Genomic DNA, 12081 nt, shown 5'->3' on the forward strand with positions numbered 1-12081 from the left:
AGTAGGGTAACAATAATCAGACATTTCAAGCATTGAAAGTGTTCAGTGCCTGAACTTCATGGCTCCGTTGAATGGGGAGCATTTATACAGCTGTTAAATATGGATGAATGGTGGTCAGAAAGCTTTATCAAAAAAGAACAGGGGGAAATGGAGACATTCACTGTTACTTTGCACCAGCTGAAGATGTGTTCTGAAGAAGTCTTTGTCACTGTGCAGAAAAGGCGCCATCATTTTATTTGTGTGAGAGAGTCATATTTTGATTTCTTGCTGTGTATTACTCATTTCCGGATTGGTTCATAGACTGTGCTATTATCCACCATTTTCAGTGCCGAAAGCTCTGATCTCATGACAGACTAGAAGCCCAAGGAGGAGCATTGACAGATATTACAGCGTGACTTTATTCATAACCTTTTTCACAATATAGCAATTTATCCTGGCTATGCTTTCCCCCCTTCCAATATTATTTTTGATTTTATTTTTCGAAAGACCCTGTTTTGACACCATTTATTTATAAAAGCCTCATTTTGGACTCAGTAGGGACATTTTTGCAAAGTGAAGTGATTCTATCCAGTAACGGCCTGCTCACTCTAATATCCTGGGTATTATGGAGTGTAGGATATAAATTAAGTTACATTCTGTGCTGCTGAGATGGTGTACTATGAAAGGTTTATTTTATTTACAAAAACCTCTGAGTCAGCATCGTACTCTGACACACAGCACCTTAATGTTCCCCACATATGCAGTCAAAGAGCATTCACCCATTTTCGCTAAATATGATCAACAGACATATTCGTCTGGTGCAAATTTGTTAGGCATTGTAGGTTAATAATAATTGCATTTTCCAGGTGTCAGCCCTCTTAAGATGCAGTATCCCTCTACTTATTTAACAACGAGTTGATGCAGAGGCCAAAACTGTACTTCAGCTCTTAACAGCCCAGTCCATCCTTCAGTTTCTGTTAGTGTTGCCGCCACAGTGTCTGGCCTAATTAATATACAACACATTAATGGTTTTTCTCCCTGCGTCCTAAAAAAAGAAGAGGAAAGGGGAGGGGGAAGTGCCAGGTGACTTTAAAACTGGCTTTTATCAAAGCCGTCTTTAAATTCATTGAAAAGCAGGACTCTTTCTGCTGATACCCACCAAATACCCGTCTCTCGTACTTGCTGACTCCTCTTCGTTTTAACATGCTGTAAACAGGAATTTTAGTAGAGGTGTAATGCTCACCACTTTCAGGATTTAGTCGATTTTGCTGATATGGCATGACACCTATATAGCTTCCTAGATCTCCAGGAGAGCAGGGCGGGGGGGGGGCATTCTCATTAGGGAGGTGTATTTTTTTAAAAAAAGGGCAAAAATGGAGAGGGATTGAAGTTCTCTCGGAAAATACCGTATTTTTTTGCTTTATAAGACTCACTTTTTCCCTCCTAAAAAGTAAGGGGAAATGTGTGTGTGTGTCCTATGGAGCGAATGCAGGCTGTCCCAGAAGCCAGAACAGCAAGAGGGATCGCTGCTTTCGCTGCACAGCGATCCCTCTTGTTGTGCTGGCTTCAGAGATTCAGAATATTTTTTTTCTTGTTTTCTTCCTCCAAAAACTAGGTGCGTCTTATGGTCTGGTGCGTCTTATAGAGCAAAAAATACGCACGTGCTTTCAGGTGCTTTGTCAAATTTACTGAAGCTGAGACCGACGACTCAAATATGGAAGTACTGAGATAATTTTGGACCAGATCAGATTATACTTTTGTCCAGATCTGTACTCCTACATGTGGTTAGCTCAATGTATGCCTTATCAGCTAAATATCTGGCAGAAAAGAGAAAATAGAAAAAGTGATGATCTGGAGAACTGACTTGAAGGTGTGGTCTGGTTGGAGAGGTTGGTTAATTCTCTGTGCAGGCTCCTAGGCCTCATCAGAGTTTGTTTAAGCACTAATTCAGCTTGTAGAGAGTTTGTACACCAGGTTCAGGGGATCATCGGGCATCCAAATGTTGCTGAACTGCAGCTCCCATCAGCCCCAGCAAGCATGGCCAGTGGCCAGGGATGATGGGAAGTCTTCTTCTTCTTCTTTGGCGATCACTCGTAGCCGAGTAAGATTGTCTTCCATAAACACGGTTTTAACAATGAGTCCGTAAGTGACTGTGGAGGCCAATTCCGGATCCACATGTTCTTCCACAATGGGGACGTTGGTTTCTGGGCGGGAGTTGATCACGGTGTGGGTTTGCCAAGCGTGCCTTCCTCTTAGCACGTTTCTCCCTTGCGTCCTGAGTTTGAGTGTCTTCAAAACCCATGACACCTTTGGTAAAGGCTGTTCTCCAACTGGAGCGCTCACAGGCAAGTGTTTCCCAGTTGTCGGTGAAGCTCAGCAACATCTGGAAGGCCACAGCTTCTTCATACTTGCTCTACACAAAGAATTGAACGCAATCAGGACCTAGACCATGTCTTCCAACCCAACCACCCCTTCTGTTTGACCCACCTTTGATGCTGCTGGCTGTCCAAACATGGGCATAAGATTTTTTAAAGTTGTATGTGCAGAAAACGAAAAGTGGACAAGTGCAGTATTTCAGTTGGTATATCAACTGTGCAACCTGGGTTTATTTGTATGTACACCTTTAAGAACATCTGTGCTCCCACATGGATGCCTGTTGGTAGGGCTGTATATTTTGCTGCCTGAGGCGAAAGACAATATGGGGTCCCACTCCCACTCAACTGACTGGCAACTGAATATTTCAGTACTGGCAAGAGGAGAATGGCCTCCATTGAACCTGGGCTAGGTATTGGAGTGGAGGTGGGACCGGCCAGGCCACAAGGCACACACAGCTCTGTCTTCCAGCAGGAGGATACAGCCAGCTATTTCCTGTAGAAATTGCCAGGGGACTGCTGCCACTGCTGGTCCACAACATCTGCCACCTAAGGCACCTCACTCTGCCTAATGGTAGAGCCGGTCCTAGCTATCAGCTTCAGAGGCAAGACTAGGTAGGGTGGGAAGGAGATGTACATGGGAATGGATCAGGCTAAGGCAAAATCCTTTGCGATGTTCCACTTTAGCAGCTCCTTCCCTGAACTACTTTTAAAAACATCTCTAGCATTAGACCTGCCAGAAGGAAAATTGAGAGTGGGAAAAATACTATGTGTGCTCCAGGAGCCGGTAAAACTGAGCAGCTAAAGTCAGGCTATGAGCGTTAAAACTTTTTCCAATGTACTTTTGGACTGTGATCTCAGAATGCTGTCAAGGACGCATACCTTGGTGGTGGTAATTTTACCTAAGTTTCCCTTCCCCACATTTTGAGGTGATATCTCTGCCCTGGAAGAAAGCCCTTCTCTTAATTTCTGTGTGTCCCGGGGCAGCAGGCTGCTGCAGCTGCTCAGTGCTGCAGGAAAGAAAGGCACTCTGTACATACTCAGTGGTGCTTCACTTTATCACTTCTTATCTTGCCTTTAAGGCAGTGATGGCCAAACTCGGCCCTCCAGCTGTTTTGGGACTACAGTTCCCATCATCCCTGACCACTGGTCCTGTTAGCTAGGGATGATGGGAGTTGTAGTCCCAAATCAGCTGGAGGGCGAAGTTTGGCCATCACTGCTTTAAGGCAATGGGAGAGTCAAAGATTGGAGAGAGGATTGCTAAATAGATGTGGTTAAAGGGGGAAGGTGGGGCTAAAGATCAACACTATTTATTTACTTATTCATTCGTTTCGTTTCTATCCCGCCTTTCATCCATTTTCAGTCCATGTTCCACCTCTGACGTATGAGACATCTGGGAGAATTAGATGGGCAGAATTACTGGAAGACAGTCCTTAAGTGACCCTGAATGGGACATTGTGTCTCTGAACTGTGTGCCTGGGCTACTTGCTTGTGCGGTACTCTTGGATGGACTGAGTCGATTGCTTTAAGGATCTCCAAGAGACATTGAGTACTTGTATAGATTTTGTAGAGACTTATGCTGCCTTTTCTGAGTCCTGTTCTGCACAGTTGTTGTCTTTCCCTATTAATGTTCTCATTGGAAATTTGATAACAACAAATGTGTAAACAATGTTATATTACAATGAAAACATTTACAGATATGGCATCTTTATAGTTGCTTGCTCTTCTTGTATGCAAGTGGATACAGGGGTGTAGGAAGGGGGGGGCAGGGGGAGCGGTCCGCCCCAGGTGCCATCATGGAAGGGGGTGACAAATTATCAAGGAACAATTACTGCCCTACTAGGGCAGTTCATAAAAAACTTTTTTTTTTAAAAAAATGCCTGCTCCAAAGGTCTTATCTTACTGCACTAAGGAATATATAGCTATATATGAAATTTCATGCATATCAGTTAATATCTTGACCCTCCTCCATGAAAATAGCTGTTTACTTTTCCTATGTCGTGAAGGCTGAAATTTCAATTCAGTGGAGCAGGGTCAAGATATTAACTGATATGCATGAAATTTCAGATATAGCGATATAATCCCTAGTTTAGTAAGATAAGAGCTTTGGAGCAGGCATTTTCAAAAAAAGGTTTTTTATGAACCGCCCTACTGCCCTACCCTCCGTTGGGCTTCCCTCCCCCACCTCCAGTCTCCGTTTTTGTGCCTTTATCCATTGTGTGTCCTGGCTGAGGGGGAAAACAGAAGATGGATGGCCATCGGTCAGGGATGGTCTAGTTGAAATTCCTGCATTGCCCCAGGGGCTTGGCTAGATGACCCTCAGGGGTCCCTTCCAACTCTACAATTCTCTGGCGCAGGCTTGTGCAGAGTTTTAGGTACAAGTTGGATGCAAGGGGTGCGTAGGATTGCAGCCCATCTTATGCACCATCGGCTCGGGAATAAGTCCCACTGATCATGATGAGACTAGATTGCCGCTGTGCAGTCCTGTTTTTTTAAATAAATGTTTTCCTTTTCAGATAATACAGAGCATGGTGAAATCACACTAAATAAAACATCCCTTTCAGTAGTTTCAAGCACTACTACAGGTTCCACATAATATCTGTACTGCATTGTTTACTGTGACAGCACCTGCACTTTGGAACTCCCCGCCTATTGCAACAAAGCACGTGCCTTTGCTAGACTCTTTTCGGGCACCTGCTAAAAGCATTCTTCTTTAGGCAAGCATACCTAGATCCTTAGGAAGTTGAAGTACCGTAATTTTAATTTTAATATTTTAGCTTTTGTATGTTTTAGGGTAGGATTGTTAATTTTTCTTGGTTTTAATGCTGTGGTGTTTTTTTGTTTTGGTAAACCACTTTGCAAGGTTTTTTAAAAAATAAATTTTATTAAATAAATAAACAATAAATATAAATAAAATAACACAAGCCAAAACACAATCCATCCTGTAGATTTAAGTATCTGTCCATAGTCGCCTACTTGTTATCAGAGGCCCAGAATCCACATTCCTTTGTAAGAAAATGTGAAATAACGTAAAACCATTTTTGCAGGCAAAATAATAATAATAATAATAATTAATGTGTGTGGGGGGGGGGATGACAAGAAATTTTCCACACCGGGTACCACCTGACCTTCCTACGCCTCTGAGTGGATAGGGCCACTTACCTGATCTCCTGACAGGTGAGTTCCTCTGCTGTTTAGCAGTAAGTAGCAGGGTGGCAGCAAGATGGTCAGAATGGTGCAAACACATCAACAGAAACCACCAGGTGCTTCAGCCAGTGTATTTGCACCATGTTTACCTCCCTGCCATCTCTCTCCTCTCCATTCAGGTAAGAAGCAGTGACTCAGCTGTTGGGAGGCCAGTCTCCCACTATGTCACCTGGGCCTGCCTTCCATAGCACCCTACACATTTATGGCACTTACTGTGGTCCCAGAGAGATAATGCAGATCAAAATTGAAATCTAGGGCACATAGATTGCCAGGGAAATAGTGAGTTTACCAATTTACTCCGAACATCTGATAGACCCGATGAAACCTGAAGTAAACAAAGGCTGCAAGCTTTGGAGCTTCTGTAGCCATTAGCTGGGAGAGCTCGTCATCACTGTTTTCTTTCTATTCTGCTTTTTTGGCTAAGATACCAAAACAGGTTAATACAAAAAGGAATGCAATAAAACCACAGTTAGTCCTAAAACAGAAGCACAACGATTAAATGAATAAATAAAAATACAAAGAAGCAAAAACTCAGGCACACCATGCTCCACACTTTATAAATTCATGAGTTGCCTTTCTGCTCTCATGACAAACACAACTGCTGCCCATCAACAGTTGTCTACTTGATAGCTTTCTCCCTGGAAACAGCTACAGCTGTGGCAAAGGCCCTACAGTTGCTCTCTAGGATGGGGCTAGCTGGTTCAACTTTCTGGCTCCTTAGAGAGAACAATCTGGCTCTTAATACGGCTAAGACCAAGGAATTGGTGGTGGATTACAGGAAAAAAAAGGCGGACATTCAGCCCTTGTATATCAAAGGGGAACGGGTGGAGAGGGTGGCGGAATTCAGGTTTTTGGGAGTGACTATCGATCAGGGCATGACTTGGAGCGCAAATACCACTGCTCTGGTGAAGAAGGCCCAGCAGAGAATTTATTTCCTCAGACTTTTAAAGAAGAACAATCTGAGTGAGAGACTGCTGGTGTCCTTCTACCGAGGCTCCATAGAGAGCATTCTCACATACTGTATTTGTGCCTGGTTCTCCAGTTGTACAGCTAGGAAGAGGAAGGTGCTCCAGAAGGTCATAACCACAGCCCAAAGGATTATTGGTCATCCTCTCCCATCTTTGGAAGAACTGTACGGTTCCCGTTGTCTTAGGAAAGCAAACAACATCCTGCAGGATGCATCTCACCCGGGATACAGTCTGTTTGCACTACTGCCTTCTGGCAGGAGATATAGAAACATAAAGTCAAGGACAAATAGACTGAAAAATAGTTTCTATCCAAGAGCTGTGGCCTTTTTAAATGCTGTAACTCGATAGTGTGACCTGGGAGTTTGATGGGTGTGGGTGTGGGTGTGGCTGGAATGTGGTTTGTTTGGTTGTTGTTGTTGTTTTGCTTTTGTTGTTTTTAAGGGATGGCATCCAATTTCGTTGCACTTGTGCAATGTTGCACTTGTGTAATGACAATAAAGAATCTATCTATCTAGTTGATTGAAATAAGCCCTCAGCTCAGCTGCTGAGATGTCAAGGAATGCTGTCATGGTTGCAGAAAGCAGAGAGTAGATAACCAACCAACTAGTCTCCTGGATCAAGCATACTCCTTCCTTAGGCTTCATGGCCTTACATTCTGAGGACTCTGGGCAGATTTTTCAGTTGTAAAACAGCTCCACATTTACACCATCTTGAATCATATTGACACCCTCATATTCCAGCATCAGCACACATCATTCTCCAACAGCTGCTATATTGCCTCAGCACCTTGGCAGGGTTCAACTCTGACAGTTACTCTCTGCTCCCTTCAGTGAATGGTAGGCAGTCCCCAGAGGTGGTCTGAGAGCTGCCATTTTAATTTCCCGCAACGTGCCTAAGGCATTGTGGGAAATTACTCTGAGGCATTGTGGGAAATTAAAATAGTAGCTCCCAAACTACCAGTAGGGGTTGCCTGGACTGTACAGAATGGAGCATACCGGTGAGTAATTAACCAACAGCTCTGTTCTCATGAGGTAACTGAACAACTGGGGTATTTGCCTAGAAGTCCCAATATGGACAAAAGCAGCAGTGGTATCCAGGGCTGGTCTGAGGTTGTGGTCCAAGTAAGCAAAAGCAAAAGGTGAGGTCAAAGACAAAGTCAGGTGGCTCCAAGGTTGTGTTCTAATTGGTCCATGGGCAAATGAAGTCATAGGCAAGAGACAGGTCAGGGGCAGTCCATGGTCAGGCTCAGAGTAGGCAGAAGATCCAATGGGTGAAGAACAACGGATATTATTCTGACAACTCTTCCAGCCTAGCACTGGTCGTTTGTTTGTTTTTCAGTTGGAGCTGCTGAAAATACACTCTGATCTCAGCTGACCCCTCTCAACTACCCTCATCCACATGCATCCTTCAGTGGATGGTCTTACTCCTGAGGAGACATTTACTCCCATTGGGCACTTCTCTGGATGGCGAAAGCTTCTGTGTGGAATTTGAGGCGTTGTCTGACCCTTCGGATTGGGAGCCATCTAGTTCATCACCCTTTGTGCAGACAACCCCCTCCTTAGCTTTGCCTAAGGACCCTGGCTGTTCAGCCCCATATTGAGCCTGATCCAGGCCTTGGCCAGGGTCTCCAGGTCATCCTCTGATGAGGAATCCCTCAGCTGAAACATGACAAGGCCCCTCAACTCTGGAAGCTGAACTTATTACTTGTAGAGATAGGAGGACATAAAAATTAGCATTACTGTTGTCGTTAGTGTGTCACTGCTTATTTTTCAGAGGAAGTGTCCTCTAATGTGAAGATATTAGATTAGGGAAAGGGGGGGGCATTCTTTACGATACTATAAATCACTTTTCCCCAGTTGTCAAAGGGATTTGTCATTTTAATTCTGTTCTCTGGCCTGTTCCTCTTTTCAGTTTTATTTTGTTTGGGGTTTTTTTTTTTTTTTTTTTTTTTTTGCCTTTTAGAGGAGTACAATGGAAAACAGGATGGTTCGTTGCATGCCTAACTTATTCAAATTACTCTAATGCCTCTGGGGAGACTTGGCATTTAAGAGAAAGGAATTTGCGTATGTCACCGAGAGGGTAGAGGTCATGGAAAAATGGATGTCTCCCTCCATGGGGTGGTTGGGGAAAAGAGGGAGTAAACCACAAAAGAATATTTCCTGTACAAAATAGAACTGATTCAGCTGACAGACTAGTAAAACAGGGACTAATGGTTCACGGTGAAACCCTCTGATGTATATTTTGCTCTAGATAGCTTAGTTTGGTCAGAATTTTAGAATATACTTCCAGAGTTAATGCTAAACACATTACTTCTGGTAAATGAGCCACCGTAGACTCGTCTACCCATGTACTATCTGAAACCAAAGGGGTGCATGGGTTTCCAGATGTGAAATACATTGGCAGTGTTTTCAGCTCTCCTACCCCATCAGATCGGCGTTGTGGGTTAAACCACAGAGCCTAGGACTTGCCGACCAGAAGGTCGGCGGTTCGAATCCCCGCGACAGGGTGAGCTCCCTGCTCCTGCCAACCTAGGAGTTCGAAAGCACCTCATAGTGCAAGTAGATAAATAGGTACCACTCTGGTGGGAAGGTAAACGGCGTTTCCGTGCGCTGCTCTGGTTCGCCAGAAGCGGGTTAGTCATGCTGGCCACATGACCTGGAAGCTGTACGCCAGCTCCTTTGGCCAATAAAGCGAGATGAGCGCCGCCATCCGAGAGTCAGCCACGACTGGACCTAATGGTCAGGGTTCCCTTTACCTTTACCCCACCAGATGAGATACAGATGGCTCCCCCATCTCTACTCCAGAGGAGGCTGACAGCAGCAAAAGGCAAACGTTGGGGAAGTCAATGGTGGTCAGTCTCTTCCCCGGCCTCTAGGACATTGGTTCCCAACCTGTGGGTCCCCAGATATTGTTGGACTACAATTCCCATCATCCCTGAGCTCTGGCCTTGCTAGCTAATGGTCATGGGAGTTGTAGTTCAACAACATCTTGGTCCCACAGGTTGAGAAATGCTGCTCTAGGAAGCACCAGCTGAGGCACAACAGGTGTTATTTCATTTCTTGGAGCCTGTGGAGCCCTGAGAGTTGGAGAGAGCACCTGTTCTGCAGCTGGAGATGCCCAGAGATGCCACTGCTGCCTCCTCTGACTTGCTGCTATCTCTGTGGCTGTAGGCAGCGGCTGCCCCACTCGGAGTCTCTTCTTTCTCACTCTCCCATACCTTTCTCTTCTCTCTCCCACACTGTGGGTCATCCAAGCTCCTGAGTGGGATCGTGCCCGCTTTTTCTCCCCCCTAGATCACAGCTGTGACTTGGTGCCTGTCACAATTAACAGCAACAACCAATTCACGAAAGAAGGGGGAAAGGGAATTGAGGCAATAAGGGGATTAATGGCTGCCATCTCTGTGTAATTCTCCTGTTTGATTCTGAAGGAGCATGAAATGAGATCTAATCCTGGAGATCTTGCCAATTATTATCTGCATTATTTGGAGAGCTTCATTGTTTCTTACATAGCAGCTATAGCTTGGATAAGTTGTATTCTTAATTTTTAATTCTCTGAGCGTGTACTCTCACATGTTTACATAATCGTTTTTCCCAACATCATTTCACTGTCACTTGGGTTCCTGCGAATGACCTTTTCTCACTTCTTTTTGTGGACCCTCTCCTCTTCTGTATGTTTTGGGACATCCCCCCCCCCCCGTACCAGACGCCGCAACCCACTTTTGAAAATAAAATTGTGGGCTCAGAGGGGCTGATCTGGATTGGTACAATAGTGTGAAGGTAGCGGAAGAGGCTTTACCCTATGCCTACTTCCGAAGTCCTGATCCAGATCACCTTGTGCTTGCCATTGGCATTGCTGGGAGATCTTGCCTCAATGAGGCAGTTGTGAGGACTGAAGGTCCCTGCCTGAGTAAGCCCCCTGAGACTCCTACTCCCCCAGGGCCTTTCCAAGCAACTGGAGACTCTTATGCCTAGTCTGTTTTTGCTCCTCCCTCTTCATATCTCTTCTGGTTCTGGGAGACCAGAGAGGAGGGGAGCTGGTTGCAGCAGGAGGGGAAGACCCCTTCGCTTCTTCAGCAACCTGCCTCATCTCTGCCTCTTCGCCTGCCTCATCTCCAGCTTCCACTTCTGCCTCTGATTCTGAACTGCTGTCTGCCCCAGTCTCTCCCTGCTCACTAAACCCTGTTACCCCTTCTGCTTCTGACACCTTCTCTTCTCCCTCTGACCACTCATTGTTGTCCCACCACCAATCCTTGGGCTCTGAGCCTTCTTCCCCTGGGGGTTCCCTTGTGGGTTCCCTAGTTGTTGCCTTCTACCATGGTTCTGCATCCAACCAGTCCATGACACTAGCTGATACAGTGGTACCTCGGGTTAAGTACTTAATTCGTTCCGGAGGTCCATTCTTAACCTGAAACTGTTCTTAACCTGAAGCACAACTTTAGCTAATGGGGCCTCCTGCTGCCACCGTGCCGCCGGAGCACAATTTCTGTTCTCATCCTGAAGCAAAGTTCTTAACCTGAGGTACTATTTCTGGGTTAGTGGAGTCTGTAACCTGAAGTGTATGTAACCTGAAGCGTATGTAACCCAAGGTACCACTGTACTACTACTACTACTACTACTACTACTAATGTATTATTTATACCCCGCCCATCTGGCTGAGTTTCCCCAGCCACTCTGGGCGGCTTCCAATCAAGTGTTAAAAACAATACAGCGTTAAATATTAAAAACTTCCCTAAACAAGACAAGATAAACCAATACAGCAAACAGTACAGGATTGTTCCCATTTTGCAGTGAGTGCCATCATCCCCCAGTTGTAAACCAGCCCCACCAGCTAAGCAGTGTTCTTTGGAAGCAGAAGCAATGCGAAGCGATCTTTCATATCATCCCTCCCCACAAAGTAGTACACATTCAGCTAAGAAGCTGTTTCTCCACCACCACAGAGAGCATATGGAGGTGCTGTTGGGTTTCGGGAGCTAATCTCTCCAAAGTGCAGGTAAGCAGCCCCATAATTTGTATGCTCAAGGATGATTTAGTGGAGCGACACATCCAAAAGCACAAAAGATCCCTGATGGGAAAGAGATAAGCAACATGCCTTAAGTACAATCTTCGTGCAGGGCCTTTAGTGTTAATAGGATATTTTGTAGGAATCTCATTAGACTGTAACTAGAATTTACATATTGAACAATACAGGAACTAAATCTTTCCTTAGGGGGAAAAGTGATAGGTACAGCTGGCTCCTTGCAGACTTAAAATACACCCTGGAAATTGCTTTATTTTTTGGAGATTAGCCGAGTGCACCTCTTCTCCCACAGACTGTATTATGTTCATTCTCAGGACTGGCAGAATCTCATTCCATTCATTCACCGGCCCAAAATTAGCTTTAGGATATTGGTTGCTTATTCGTTCACTTACTTAACATTTGATTAATTTCTACACTGCTCTTTAAAAAAAAGTGGAGCTGTTTACAAATTCATAAATCCATTTAAAAGTGGGTTGGCGGGGAGATGTTTATGACCATCGTTGGGCATATTTTAGAACTTAATAATGCAATCCTATGAA

General features: G+C 44.8%; 1 protein-coding gene across 1 annotated transcript in view; it reads left to right on the top strand.

Annotated features, from left to right (window-relative positions):
* Positions 1 to 12081, top strand: part of NLGN1 (neuroligin 1) — a 657428-nt gene that overhangs the window by 63004 nt on the left and 582343 nt on the right. The gene's annotated exons all lie outside the window — the stretch shown is intronic.

The sequence above is a fragment of the Podarcis cretensis genome, assembly GCF_951804945.1.
Source record: "Podarcis cretensis genome assembly, chromosome: 5".
Lineage (NCBI taxonomy): Eukaryota > Metazoa > Chordata > Lepidosauria > Squamata > Lacertidae > Podarcis > Podarcis cretensis.